This window comes from Pundamilia nyererei, unplaced genomic scaffold, assembly GCF_000239375.1.
Source record: "Pundamilia nyererei isolate P.nyererei 1_Seehausen unplaced genomic scaffold, PunNye1.0 scaffold00008, whole genome shotgun sequence".
NCBI lineage: Eukaryota > Metazoa > Chordata > Actinopteri > Cichliformes > Cichlidae > Pundamilia > Pundamilia nyererei.
Genome location: NW_005187409.1, coordinates 4,111,930 through 4,126,141, shown reverse-complemented (window position 1 = coordinate 4,126,141; position 14,212 = coordinate 4,111,930). Strand labels below are relative to the sequence as shown.

The 14,212-nt window shown below is 41.3% G+C and overlaps 1 non-coding gene across 1 annotated transcript; it reads right to left on the bottom strand.

Moving 5' to 3' along the window:
- Positions 1-978: 978 nt before the first annotated feature.
- trnak-cuu (transfer RNA lysine (anticodon CUU)) lies at positions 979-1,051 on the bottom strand. The gene has a single exon. It is a non-coding gene; the product is annotated as a tRNA-Lys (tRNA).
- Positions 1,052-14,212: the final 13,161 nt, after the last annotated feature.

The window sequence follows — 14,212 nt, the reverse complement described above, 5'->3', positions numbered from 1 at the left end:
GTTTCTTTATTTCAGGTCCCTGTGGAATTTCTAGCACGCTTAGCGAGCTGAAACAAGTACTCGGTTTACTGATAAATTAATTGTTGCGGATTCTTTTAACCTTTTATATATTATATAATGGATTATGTTTGGGTTTCAACTGCAAAATGGAGCGCCATAAAATTAAGGAGTGGTCAGCAGATCATAAGTATTAGAAAACCTAATATTTTCTGACAAGCATAGTGAAGCACTGGGAAATTTTTTTGTACTTCTTTATTGAACCCACACTATCCCGTTAATCCCGATCAATTAATTTTTTTTTCCTTTAGGAAGAAAAGAAGAAAACAAAAAGTCTATTTAAGGTATAAACCTGACCATTGTGTCACTTGCTGGGTTGCCACTGGTGGAAAAACCACTATTACCAGTGAGGGTTTTCCATCCCTCAGTTTCAAGAAGCTGTAATGAGCCGGTTACTCGACAGACTGCCTGTCTACATCACATAATTCATACTTTTTTTTTTATCAGCCGGAAACCCAAGTGATGTTTTTATTATTTCTTGTCTGGGTTCAACACAAAGACATATACTTTCTATTCAGTGATAAGAATCGGATTAATAAAATACATCCAACAACTTTTATGACCAAAATATGTACTATATCTTCTCTACAAATGACCAAATTATCTCACCCCTGCCTCTCTTTCTTTATCAACAGCCTGCTCTCTAATGCACTCTTCCGAAATCCTGCCCATCCTGTCTGCTCAAAATGAGAAACATTAAACGCTCAACTTAGAAAGTTCCTTTCGTTTTCGCCTCCACTTCTTTGCTGTACTATATCTATTGCTTTTTAAGCTCAGCCACCTTCGCTGCTCGTTTCATTTTCACAATGAGACCTGTTTTACTGTCGCCACATTCCTGTTGTGTTGAGGACACATTCGCTTTTCCAGGCTGTTAACTACTCTCACCATGTCAGTTGTGATTTGTGTGGTTCAAAATGTGAACGCCCAACGTGGGGCTCGAACCCACGACCCTGAGATTAAGAGTCTCATGCTCTACCGACTGAGCTAGCCGGGCTTACAGAGCGGTATACAGTTAGCCATTTTGGCTGTAGTAGCCTAACAAAAAGCTAGTTAGCCTAGCTGATAGACATATATTCAAAGCAGCCAAATACCTAAAGAATGCATCAATAACAATTAAGAGAAGTGAATAAAAAGAAAATTACCCGTTGCACAGAAGAAAGGACCTAGTCACAAAGACCACAACAGTTTTTTCTGCCAACATGGTGAGAATGGACTCCGTGCTGCCACCCTCAAGTGGCCACTAGAGGAACTGCAGTTGTTTGTACTTAAACGCTTGGGAGTTTCTGCTTGCCATCAAACAAATGAGATGCTTCACTGGACTGACTGATTGGTATGCCTGCTTAACTGACCCTCCTCCTGTAAGTAGCAGTGCAGTGTCTACACAGGACCGTCTCCCGCACAGTGGGGAGTGTCTTCAAGCTGACATTTAATTGCACTTTCCCACAAACAAGGAGTCCGGAGCAGAGTTTTATAGCTGCGCTGCATCTGCCAGGTCTGATCATGGCTGAGCAGCTGACGTACTGCTTCATCTATATGACCTCTAGAGTTCATCCTCCCTGTTTTAGCCTTACAGATTCTTGCTAGTTGAGTCAGAAAGTTTTAGACATTGCTCTCTGACCTAATCCCTACTCCTACTTGAAGCAAAGACCAGCACTCCAAACCTGTCCCACTGCATCCCTCTGTCTGCCCCGTGACCCTTCACGGCAAAGGAAAAATGATGGTTTCATCTCACTTTGTATGTCAGGAACTATATGAGTGCAGGCAGGTCTACAGGGTCATCTCAAAAACTGCGGTTTTGCTGAGTTGGACCACGACAGCGAGAACAACTCACACAGTGTGCTCAAACGTCCCGGAACCACCTCCTCTTTACCTGCACCCACACACTCAGCACGAGCCTCCCAAGAAAGACGTGTACAGAATGTGCTCCTGTTTTCAACATCATGGCAGCTTTCAGCCAGCTCTCCAAAACAAACTCAGTAATGAAAGACAGAGAAACTGCTCTCCCTTTTTGTTACATTCATTAATGACATGGATATTCTCTATATCTACACAAAGAAGAGGCAGATGCATCTCATACGTGCCTCCTAACATCCTCAGGACCTCCAGCCTTGTTTTAGTCAAACACCATTGGAGCTCTGCTGCATCTGCTCCATTTTTACTGTCACAGCAACTTCACTGGAGCAGTAACTGATTCTCCTGACCCACAAAAAAAGAAAAAAATCTGAGGAAAAACAGACAGAGAGAGGGAGAAAAGGGAGCGAGAGAGGGGGAAGCCCTTATTTCACAGTCCACTGCTGTTTTCTCCGCCCAGTCCTACACACAAACACACTCACACACCGAAACACCACGCACACCTCCCATCTGTCCTCAGTGGGGGGGCGGAGAAGGAGGAGGAAGATGGGGGGTGGGGGTGATGATGACTCACCCACTGCCCTGTTTTATGTAATCAGAGCAGACAGGCTTAAGCCACCAGGGGGCAGCAGATCCTGCAGATCTCATCTGCAGCAGGCCAAGAATAGCAACAACCAGAGGAGACGGTGCTTGGTTTTATAACCTAATTTACTATCGGGCCTACATTTTCTCCCATTTTCAGCGAGTCATGCACCTGTAGGAGGAACAACTGATGGGAACTTTGTCTACTTTTCACAAATAATGTACTGTACAGCAATTTAGAAGCTCATCCCCCCCGCCGCCCCGCCCCCTTTGTATAGCCTGGCATCATATGATGGAGAACAAACATGTGTCTGGTGATGGTGTTAAAGAGTGCAGCAGAGTAGGAGGTGTGTGTGTGTTCAGTTAAGGGAAGAGTAGCCCTGGCATTTCCTGTTGGCATTCACACAGAAATAGACCCCGACAGGGGCAGACAACATAATGGGTGAATTTCTCAGCAGGACTGGGGTTCAGTGGGTAAGCCGGCCTCTGGGCTTCACCCGCAAAATTTTACTGAGCGTGTCACAAATCTGCAATAAAGAGAAGGTTCATAAATGACTACAAATAGGTGCAAAAAAAGTCAGAAGGGGATGCAAAATTCCCACAGAGACACCCAAGAGACCATAAAGTAATACAAAATAACCAAGAAATGATCCAATATGACAAGAAATGATCTCAACTAACATAAGGTGAAAACTGGGTTAAAGTAGATGAAAGATGCCAGCAAACACGCAGACAAAGACATAGAGCAGCTAAAAGAGCCCCAAAAGATGAAGACGATGATTAGAATGAAGCACAAACGTCTGGGATGGTGTAGATGGTGTAGCGAGGCCTTGTGTATGTCTCATAATCCATATTTGCGGGGTGTAATGGTTCAAAGGATCCACAGGAGAGTGCGTGAGTAGATTTGTGCGTGCATCCAGCATGTATTTATGTTTATGTGATTATATATATGTGTGAGTGCTGTGAGTGCAAGGTGTGGGTGTTTACATAGGAGAGCATGTGTTTGAGAGTGTCAGTGCCCACACAGATGAGGGGGAGGAGTGTTTGGGGTGGCAGAGGGGAGTGTTGGAGCATTTGGGCCTCAGTTTTTTTGGCTCCATGGATGGAGTATGATCTCATTTCTGGGCAAGCCGTGCCCCGTAGGCCGCAGTGGGGGAATGGTGTGGGTGTGGAAGCTCAAAATTGAAGCTTCATGTGGTGGTACCAACCACTTAAACGCAATGGAACAAACATGGCCGACAGAAAAGCTTTCTTTCCATGTCGTACAATCATGCTCTGTTCTTCAATTTGAGCCACGTTGCCATGATGGAGGAGCAATATTTTCCCCTTGATCTCCTCCTGTTGCATTACAAAAAGCTCTCAAAGCCACCCCCTCCACTACACTACAATGCAGGTATTATATTTATGAATGAAAGAGCGAGGTGGAGTGTCATTTCCCTCCACCCACAACCCCGAACACTGAATGAGTTCATTAATGGAAAGAGCGGGGAGCGAAATCTGCAGGACATGAAAAACAGGATGCACAGTACAAGGAGGGCTGAGTGATTAGAGAGTGTAAATTAGTGAGGGCATGAGGCAGGAAATGGCTCTCTCCTCTGGATATTTGCATGGAGTATATATAGATATATGGAGAGGGGTGATCAGCGGGGGAGGGCAATTATGAAATACAACATAAACAATAGCATCAAGGACTAATTTAAAAAAACAAAAAAAACAAGACATGGTTCTGACTCTGGATACTGCCATTTACAGACAGGTTATAAATCAGACATTGTTTTGTTCCACAGAAACAACACAGGTTCATAAACAGAGTGCATTAATGTACTAATGTATTGCATTTTTGGATGCAATCAAACATCTCTGATTGGAAATAAAAACATAAACCCTAAAGATGGTTTAAACTAAGTGCAGTCTTTGCATCACTAATAATATCTCGGGCTGTGTACAGCAGGAAAGATTGCAGAGTAGACCAGCTTTGCAAGAAATAAAACCACTCCATTAAAAGGAAAAAAAAAACAAGTAATTTTAAGTCCCATTCCTTTATTTTTGGGCTCTATTAGTGTGGCTTTGCAAGATTAAAAGTAAAAATAAATAAATAAAATCTTTACTTATCTTATGGTGGGCCTTGGTACATCCCTCCAGTTGATCCACTATGTTAGCTCCTCTCCCTTTTAAAACCACCTTCCCTTTAAGGTAACTTACTTCTAAATGGTTGGCTGTCAAAAACAGAAGGCTTGAATTGGAGGTGGGTGGAGCCCAAACTCCCAGGGTTACTTTTAGATGGTTTGGTACATTGAGTTTGGTACAGTGACATCATGCAAAGCCAAGAGTAGATAGTCGGACAGTCTGGAATTGATCATTTAGAGCAGTTAAAGCTCTAGGACCAGAGTTTGTATGTTCTTCCTGTGTCTGCATGGGTTCTCTCCCAGTATCCTTCCTCCCATAATGCAGATAGGTTAAGCTAATTAGTGATTAATTGGTTAGCCCTGCAACAGACTGGTGACCTGTGTAGGATGTACCCCGCCTCTTACGCTATATAACAGCTATGATATGCTCCAGCGCAACTGTGACCTTGAATTAGATAAGTGGAAAAACAACTTGAGCATTTATTTTTGTAACTGTATATATGTGACAGAAAATGAGTAAACACGTATATTGCATGCCAAACTGGTGTGAGGTTTATCAGTAGTTTATTTGTTTTTCCTAAAAACTGAGAATTAAGTTATTAGGTTGTGCATTATGGTGTGAATAATACTATTTCAGTAGATTGTATTATGATGACATAGTGGGGTCAGGGGTAAAAACACTTATTAGCAATGCCCAGATATTGTAATACCTCTCTAAAGTAAGAACCTGAACATGAACCCTTCACATTAAGAGGTTGGAGACTCTGAAGAATTCTTCCTTTTAATATATGATAGTAACTCTTACATTTAATTTGATTCTTAAAAGTCTTCTAGTTTTTTTGTCTGCTAGTTTTTTTTCACTATATATAAAAACTTTATTTAACAAACTACTTTTTTCATACTCTCAAAGATTTTGTGCTTAATTTCTCCTGAATGTCCTGCAAATATGTTTTAAAATGCTTTTAAAGACGATCTGGCTAGAGAATGACATTTGAAAATTAGCCCGTTAGCTAAGAGTAGGTAATTGCCCCGAAGCTAATCAAACAAATAAACAAAATACACCTTCACAAGGATATATTTAAAGACAGATAAACTGAGATAAGGTTACTGCATTAATATCTATAAGGTTAAACTTCACTGTGCTATAAAATCTTGAGCTAAATGCTAGAGCTAGTATGGTAACATGCTAACAATCATAGATTTAAAAGGTAATTTAACATATAAAACACATGCATTCCTACTAATAATAACATGGAAGATACAAAGGAAAACCACTATTTTATATTTATATATCACCCAGTATTTTTTTTCTCTGTGTGTATCTTTTTCTGTACAACAACACCAATGTTTCCATAAATAATGGGTGCGGATAAAATACAAAACTTACGAAAGATAAAGAAAACAAAGTGTCTAAGGCTCAAAATTCAAAATTTTACATTTGAGTTTGTAGATAAAAGTAAATATTTTGTGCAGACTTTTACTTAGAATGGCAGCATTAAGTTACTATCTATGCGTTCTCCACATGGAGTCCCATGAATTAGGCTAATTACTAAAGATACTCATTAGGGAGCTCGAATAAGTTAGATAAAATATTTATAAAAGCCTAAATGCTATTAAAACTATTATAAATGCCTTTGTAGAAGACAGTGAAATAAGAGGGAAAAACCCCTAATGCAGGAAAAAAGAAATATGTGTATCAACAGTTTTCTGTCAATGTGACTGTAAGGATTCTACCATTCTCATAATGACTGAATTAATGATAACATTTTTTTTGCACTCATAAGGCTTTCTATGTTAATCATGCTGGTTTAGCATGGTAGTGTAGAATTTATTTATTTCTGCAGGTAAAATTGTTGAACAAAATGAAGATTTTATTCAAAATTGCAAAATTAAAAAAGAAATCTGGGATAATCGCTCTATCAATCTGAACAGGAAAAGTGGATGTATAGATAACTGTTGCTAGCCTGGTTATATGCGTTCAATGACCTCTTTGTTAGGTGCACCTATTCAACTGCTTGCTACCAAAAATATCAGCTAATCCTATGGTAATTCAATAAATGTAGGTATGCAGATGTATTTAAGACGACCTGCTGATCTTCCAACTGAGTATCAGAATGGAAAAGAAAGGTGATTTAAGTGACTCACGTGCTTTACAACACAACCATTGCTAGGGTTTACAGCGAATGGTCCAAAAAAGAGAAAATATCCAGTGAGCAGAAATGCTCTGGTTGAAAAAGTCGTGGTAGTCCCAGAGGTCAGAGGAGAATGGCCAGACTGCGTCAAGCAGATAGAAATGCAACAGTAACTCAAGCACTCGAAACAGCGAAGGTATGCAGAAGAGCATTTGTGAACACAACAGGTTGAACTACACTGGCAACATGGTGGCACAGTGATAAGGACTGTTGCATCACAGCAACAAGACCCTGAGTTTGACTCCACCGTCTGGCTGGGGCCAGAGGTTTGCCCTGTGTTTGTGTGGATTCTGATTAAAAACCAACAGTCCAAAGACATGCAGAATAGAATGGATTGATGTGCTACAGCAGCACACTGGGTGCCGCTCCTGTCTGCTAAGAACTGTAAACTGAGTCTACAATCCCAAGCCTGCTCAGAACAGTTTTCATTTCTGCTGCGATATTTGGCATAAACTCCATCCTCCCTTGTATCAATGGTTCAGGCATGCAGTATTGTTGTAGATGATATTTCCACTCTCTGGGCTCCACAGCACCAGTTGAACATTGTTTAAAAACCACAGCCTGTCTGAGTATTGTTGCTGAGCATGTCTATCTCTTTATGCCCACAGTATACCCATCTAATGGCTGCTTGCAGCAGGGTAACTCATTATGTCAAAAAGCTCAAATCATCTCAAACTGGCTCCCTGAATATGACACGTGACTGTACTCAAACGGCCTCCACATTCAGCAGATCTAAATACATACGATTAAGACCTGTAAGGTGTACCCATTGAAGTGTCCGCTGACTGTATTTGTCAACAGCGACTCCATTTTCTAATCTAGCGAGTTTGTGGCTTTTCTGTTATTCAGTGGGATATTCTTCTCTGTAAAACTGATCATTAGAGCAGACGTGACTCAATGTTATAAGACAGGAGCTTACATGTGAAACGCTCTAAACTGTCATTCTGTAATACAACAAGAGTCACTTCTTATTAGCTCTGGAAATAATTATCTTATCAGTCTGGTCCAATTACAGGTTAAATTGCTGGGTTTGTTCACTGCCTGGGGTCAATGCAATCTCCCGCGAACACCCTGGGAATTCAGAGCGGGGAGCAGGATATTGGGTCACGTGTCAGTGATTAACAACAGTGTTAATTAAAAATAGGACTGTTCAGGAGTCTGCGCACACACCATGCGCTGTGAGGGAAATGCATGCCGCGATACAGGTGCAAACAAGATCACAGAGCCCCGTTCAGAAGCACGCAGACAACTTCTTGCAGCTTCTTGAGCTGTTCGATTACATAAAAGCAGCGGAGATAGATTTATACAAGGCTCCGAGCGAGACCCGTGTCTACTTTACTTCCAGTTTCTTTACTCATTGCGTAAATGTGGTTACCAAGAGACGTGTTGCTATGGATGTGTGGGTGTAGAGCGGCAAAAGGGACCGATGCTGAAAAGACATTCAGCCCTGAGAAAAATAACAGAAAAGAAAAAATGAAAGGTATGTGAACTGCAGGAAACAGAAGGCTGGAGAGAGTTTCTGTGAATCACAAAACACAAACTGACTGTGAAAGAGATACTTGGGCAGCTGCTGAGGCGCTAAAAAAACAACTCAGTACGAACTCTCCAGAGTACTTGAATAGTTACTTTTCAAAAACATACGGTGTGTGAATAAACTATGATCTATAGATCGATTTTGTAAACTAGATTTTACACTCTGGCTGTGTGTGAAGTTGTAGAAATTAGCCTTGATTTTGCAAACAGTAACACAAACTTATCCATCGCAAACACCTGGGTTGACAAAAAAAAGGTTTCATTAACAGACAAATTATCCTGTTGATAAGGAAATAATAAATAGAGGATGAGGCCCACATGTTCTCAAGATCTCAAGTGCTGCCAGACAAATTATGCACCACCCACTGCAGGGTTAGCGCTGATGCAGAGGGAAGTATCGTCTGTGCTAATACCTCTACTCAAGCTAATTTGACCTTTGCTTGTTCTAATGGAGTAACAGACCAGAGTATTTTGTCCACCCTTGGATTTTAATCAAGTGTTACCGTCACAGTGTAAAGATCCCAGGAAGAAGCTGCTGGATGGCTGTAGATGATTGGATTTCTAATAAATTGAAGTCAAACTAATCTTGGTTTTAGCACCTGTATAAACAAACTAGGGCATCAAAAGTAAAGGTTATTTGATCCACAGCCCCCGTCTACACTGGCACATTGTTACAGACACCACTTATCCATTCATTTCCTCAACCACCTCACCATTTCAACCCAATTCGAGGGCAATCTAAATGGTAGAACTATGTCAAAAGCTTTAAAGCGTCACACAGTTGGTGCAGATTTGTCAGTTGCACATTCACGGCCTGAATCATGAATCAAGTGACATCTTCTGCTCCACCACATCCCAAAGGTGCTCCATTGAATGGAAATTTGGGGTATGTGGAGGCCATCTGAGTACAGTGAGCTTGTGGTCATGTTCATGAAACCAGTTAGAAATGATTTGAGCTTTGCGACATGGGCACGTCCGTAACCATATTCAGGCAGACTGTGGTGTGTAAACAATGCTCACCTGGTGCTAAGGGGGGTGAAGTGCGCTTTAAGATTCGAAGTGCTGTGCATTCATAGATGCGCATTCCTAATATGATGGGCTGACATCATAGCAAACCCTATGAATTAAGAATGGGATTTCGCTCAAGCTCACATGTGTGTGAAAGCACACAGGCAAATACTTTTGGTAACATAGTGTATTAGTGAGACAGTTAAATTAAAATGCTCCGAAAGGCACAAAGAATATTGAGAATATTGAAAGACTCTCTTCAATGACTGGACTTAGCAGACAGCATCAGCTACAGCTGTATGTGTCCTTTCCCACCTATCAGTGAAAGTGGCTACGCCTCTAACTTTAAGCTTGAACCAAATCTGTTCTAAAAGTGGAGCCTAGGGGAGACCGACTTGTTCATGGAGCAAACTCAAGTGTTCACAAGAGGGACTTCCATTTTTTGCTCTCTTCAGTCCCAAAGGTTGCTGACTGGTAGAACACAATCTATAAAAGCCACTCGTAGTGTAAACACATGGATATTTCCAGCTGAATTATTGTGCTGTAAAATATGTTAATACTTTATTAAAACACAAGTGCACTACAGTAAATATATTTAGGTACGTCCCAAAACTGCCCACGGGATCCATTACATGTGCTCACAAACAGTAAACCTAAAATAGATAAAAATCCCTCTGGCCGGTAAAAGCACAACAAACCACTAATATCCACAAGAATCAGGCCATTAAGAGACCACAATATTGCAATTATTTTTTTAATAGGCATTTCTGATTTAGTGTTACAATAATACAAATATAATAATAACATCCTGTAAAAGGCTTGCCTGTAACCTGCTAACTGTTTCCTAGCTTGTTGACCCCCACAGAGGTCTTGTTTGTGAGTTAATGTATTTTTGGAGCGCTATAGATAGCTGATAGTAATTGACCCCATCCATTCACGAATCACTACAGAATGAATGGGTCTGTATTGGATAACAGGGAGGGATTAAAAAAAAGAAGTTATGTGAGAATAGTTATTTGATTGGTATCAAAACACTGGGACAATGCAGATATATTTTGAGCTGCTCTGCACAAGGACAGGGATTGAAAGGAGGAAGGGTGGACTGAGACTAAGAAAAGCATGCATTCAATCTGCTCCTTCCTCACTGCCTTCAACCACTCTCTGCTTTTGTTATGCAACAACTCGATCTATAGGCACATCTCCAACATACGTCCAGGTGAGAGACATTAAAATTAACTCTTTGGCTGACACCAGATGTAAAAAGCGTCCGTGTGTGATGTCCGCCGTCTTTGTCTTTTTTGTCCGGCTTTATCTGCGCTTGACCTTTTGCCTGGAAAAAAAAAAAAGCGGCTGAGAGGTAATGGAGAGGAGCAGGACACAGAGGAGCGAGGGGAAGGCAGAGAGGGCGTCTGAATGAAAGCTCTGCTGCTCGGAGGTCTCTCGTGATGTAACACATCTACATCATGTCGCCATGGCAACCCCGCATCAGCACCAACTGGCTGTGGGGAGGAAGAGCCAGTGTCTGTGCTGGTATGTTACAGTACAGTACCCTGGGAGAAAAAGTCTGTATCTGTCCAGAAAACATAAAGAACCATGGGTACAAATTTCTATTTGATAAGAGTACCTTTCCATTTATTATATAAATGCCAATAATAAACATAGCAACTAAATGAATACTCACTAGTGACTATTTTCATATGGATTAAAACTGTCCCCAGGCTTTGCTTGAATTCAAAGGTTTCTCCTTGAAAACTGCATAGAGCATTTAAAATATTCAGATCCTATCATTGAGCAAAGGCACACATTCAGCCTCATTCAGTATAATAAAGCCTCTCGTGGCAAACTCCATCCTCAATAGAAACATCAGCGCTATTCACTGAATTATTGTCCCCATGTTCTCCAGTGAGTCTAAGTATAATCCAGGGACCTTGAAGAAACAAAACTCGAGTACAAACAAAGAACCACTAGTGAAAAACTTCTGCCCCCTGCTCAGTGCCCTGGCTGCTAAAAATAAACCAGATATTGAAAAGGGAAGAGAAAAGGCACAAGGCTACTGGCTCACAAAGCCAAACTGAGAGATGGAGGCAGGCATTGATGGAGGCGAGGAGCAGGAGCGTGTGTGGGGGGAGGGAGGTGTATGTGGGTGTTTGTATACTTCATTTTCACAGGTTGAATCTGTCTGTCGGTTTCAAATCTGATGCAGTCCGAAGGTGTTGAATTGGTGGCAGACAAGTTCAAAATTACTAGAGCTCTTCCACTCTAAAGTGGACTAAGTTTGTCTGCTTCCACAGGGTCGCTGTTGATTTACTTTGAGGACCATAATAAGAAAACTGATCCCTACCATCTCTAAAGGCATCATAAAGAGATCCAAATCACCACCAATGGGGTTTGGGCATCAGAGTTTGATAGCATTGTGCAATATCTTAGCTGCTCCTAGGACTGCAATCTTCTATTAAACAGTTATCACACAGAGCTTTATTTATAATGTGAGGTAAAGACCCTACAATATTAGAGAGAACACCCCAACAGCCAGACTGCTTCGCTAAGAATAAGCACTTGGCGCGAGTGGGAAAGAAAAACCCCTTTTTGACAGGAAAAAACCTCCAACAGGACCAGGCTCAGGTAGGGGATGTCATCAGCTGTGAATAGACAGGCTGTGGAAGAGAACCAGCGATTAATAATAAGTAATGATTAAATGCAGAGTGGCGTATAAACACACGGTGAGTGAAGAAGAAACACTCTCCAACAGCCTAGGCTTATTGCAAAGCAATCAGGAGGGGCTTGGGGGTCATGTCTGTCTCATGAATCCAAACTGCGAGCTGGTTTCACAGAAGAGGGGCCTGAAAGCTGAAGGCTCTGCCTCCCATTCTACTTTTAAATACTCTAGGAACGGCAAGTAAGCCCACAGTCTGAGAGTGAAGTGCTCAATTGGGGTGATTTAGTAAGTTAAGATTAGCCTGATTATTCAAGACCTTGAAAGTGAGGAGAAGGATTTGAATGCGAGAGACCTCAGGTGTTGTACCTGGAAGGGGAATAATTACTGGAGGGGTTACAGCTCACAATGATCTCAATACCACAGGTACCACTTTGGACTTTCCACATCTTTCCACAGCTTTGTAGGTATCTATATTTGGATGATTCCTAATCAAAAAGGGGAAAATAAAGAACCACTATGCAAACTAAAGAAAGCACAAACTTCCTGTTAATTGGCTTCTACATATTAACAGTAATTTTCAGAACTCGTAATCTTTGCAAGTGCCCTAAGTCAGTCATTTCAACACAAAGAGCACAGAAACCGTATTACAGGAGGACTTTGGTTAAAACTAATTTGTCAGTTTCCTGTAAAAAAAAAAGAAAAACACCAAAGAAACAAACTGTTTCAACAGATTTGTGATAAAATCAAGAGAGCAGATGAAGCTGACTGTGCAAATGTGCTCCACTGACTCGTGCCTCTATGGCTTGTGTATTGTACGTGACTCCATTCACATGAGAGCAGAGGAAAATTTACCTCCACTTTTTTAGACTTCAGGAGGCGATTACAGCTTCAGCTCCCATTGTTCCCAGTTGTCTCTCTGTACCCCTAAATTTCCCTAAATGTTTTTTTTCTCCCTCTCAACTCTTACTATTTACTCCTCATCCTCTCCCGCGCCGATGCAGGAGTGGGAGGTGTTGCTAGGCGACAGATTCGCTCCTTCTTTTCAAGAAAAAGAGTGCAGACCTTGACTCTCTGGGTGTAAAAATAAACAGAAAAAGAAAAGACGGACTTAGAGAGAAAAGGACAAGTATCATTCACCTCTGGCATGAGAGCCACACTCTTTGTTTACCGTGAAAATATTTTCCATACAACCCCCCCCACCTCCCCGGAAGCTCCTCATCTACATCCTGAAGTGGTCCAAAAATAACCCACTTATTTATAGCTGCCTTTACATCTGAGATAAAAGCAAGGCATCTCTCACTGTCTGTAATAAACTTTCACACTAGGCTATGATGGAGCTGTTGCGCTGATGATCTGTCCGCTCTGTTCCCTATGATGTGATGACTAAGGTTGTGGAGGAACAGGCTGCTCAGCCCTCATCCACAGTTTTACTCGCTGCCAACAGCCAAAGCTGTGAAAGTCACACCTGTTGTTGAAAAAGTGTGTGCACAGAGAGAGCCAGAGTACTCCTGCCCTTTGAACATCTGCTCAGTGTGTATGTGTGGAGAGGACAGTGACAGAGAGTACACGCTGATCAATGAGTGCGTGTGCGCACATTTGAGAGCGTATGAGTGGGTGAGTGACAGCATGAATATGAGTGACAACAAGTGAGTGAACAGAGTTTTTTTTGGTGTTTTTTAGCAAACGCTGAAGCACATTTTGTTAAACACTGCTAGGGCACTGAAAGGGATTCACACCCCAATTTTACACCAAGCAGCACTGAACTTAATTAATCACACAGAACTATTAAAGTCACTTTAACAATATGCTCATCACTACCGCCAAAATAAAATACTTTTTTTTAATCACTGCTGGTGACATTTCTTCCCAGTGCTGCACATTCACTGTTGCACACGACAACAGTGCCACTTGTTTGGAGGCATGTTTCTTGACACCTGATGAATATCTGGCCCTTTAGCTGTTAAGTGCTATGAAAATAGTGATGTTTGTAAATAGCACTAATCTAAATCACAGCTACAAAGCAAACCACAAAAGCAAGTAATTAATGAAGTAAAAATACGAATAATATAAACAGGAAAGGAAATAAACATTATTCAAGACCATTTTTAACATGTTAAAAGGTTAAAAAGACATAATGTAAACACATTACATACACAAGGTGCATCACTTTAAGGCAGCACCGTGCAAAACTCAAGTGCAACATAAAC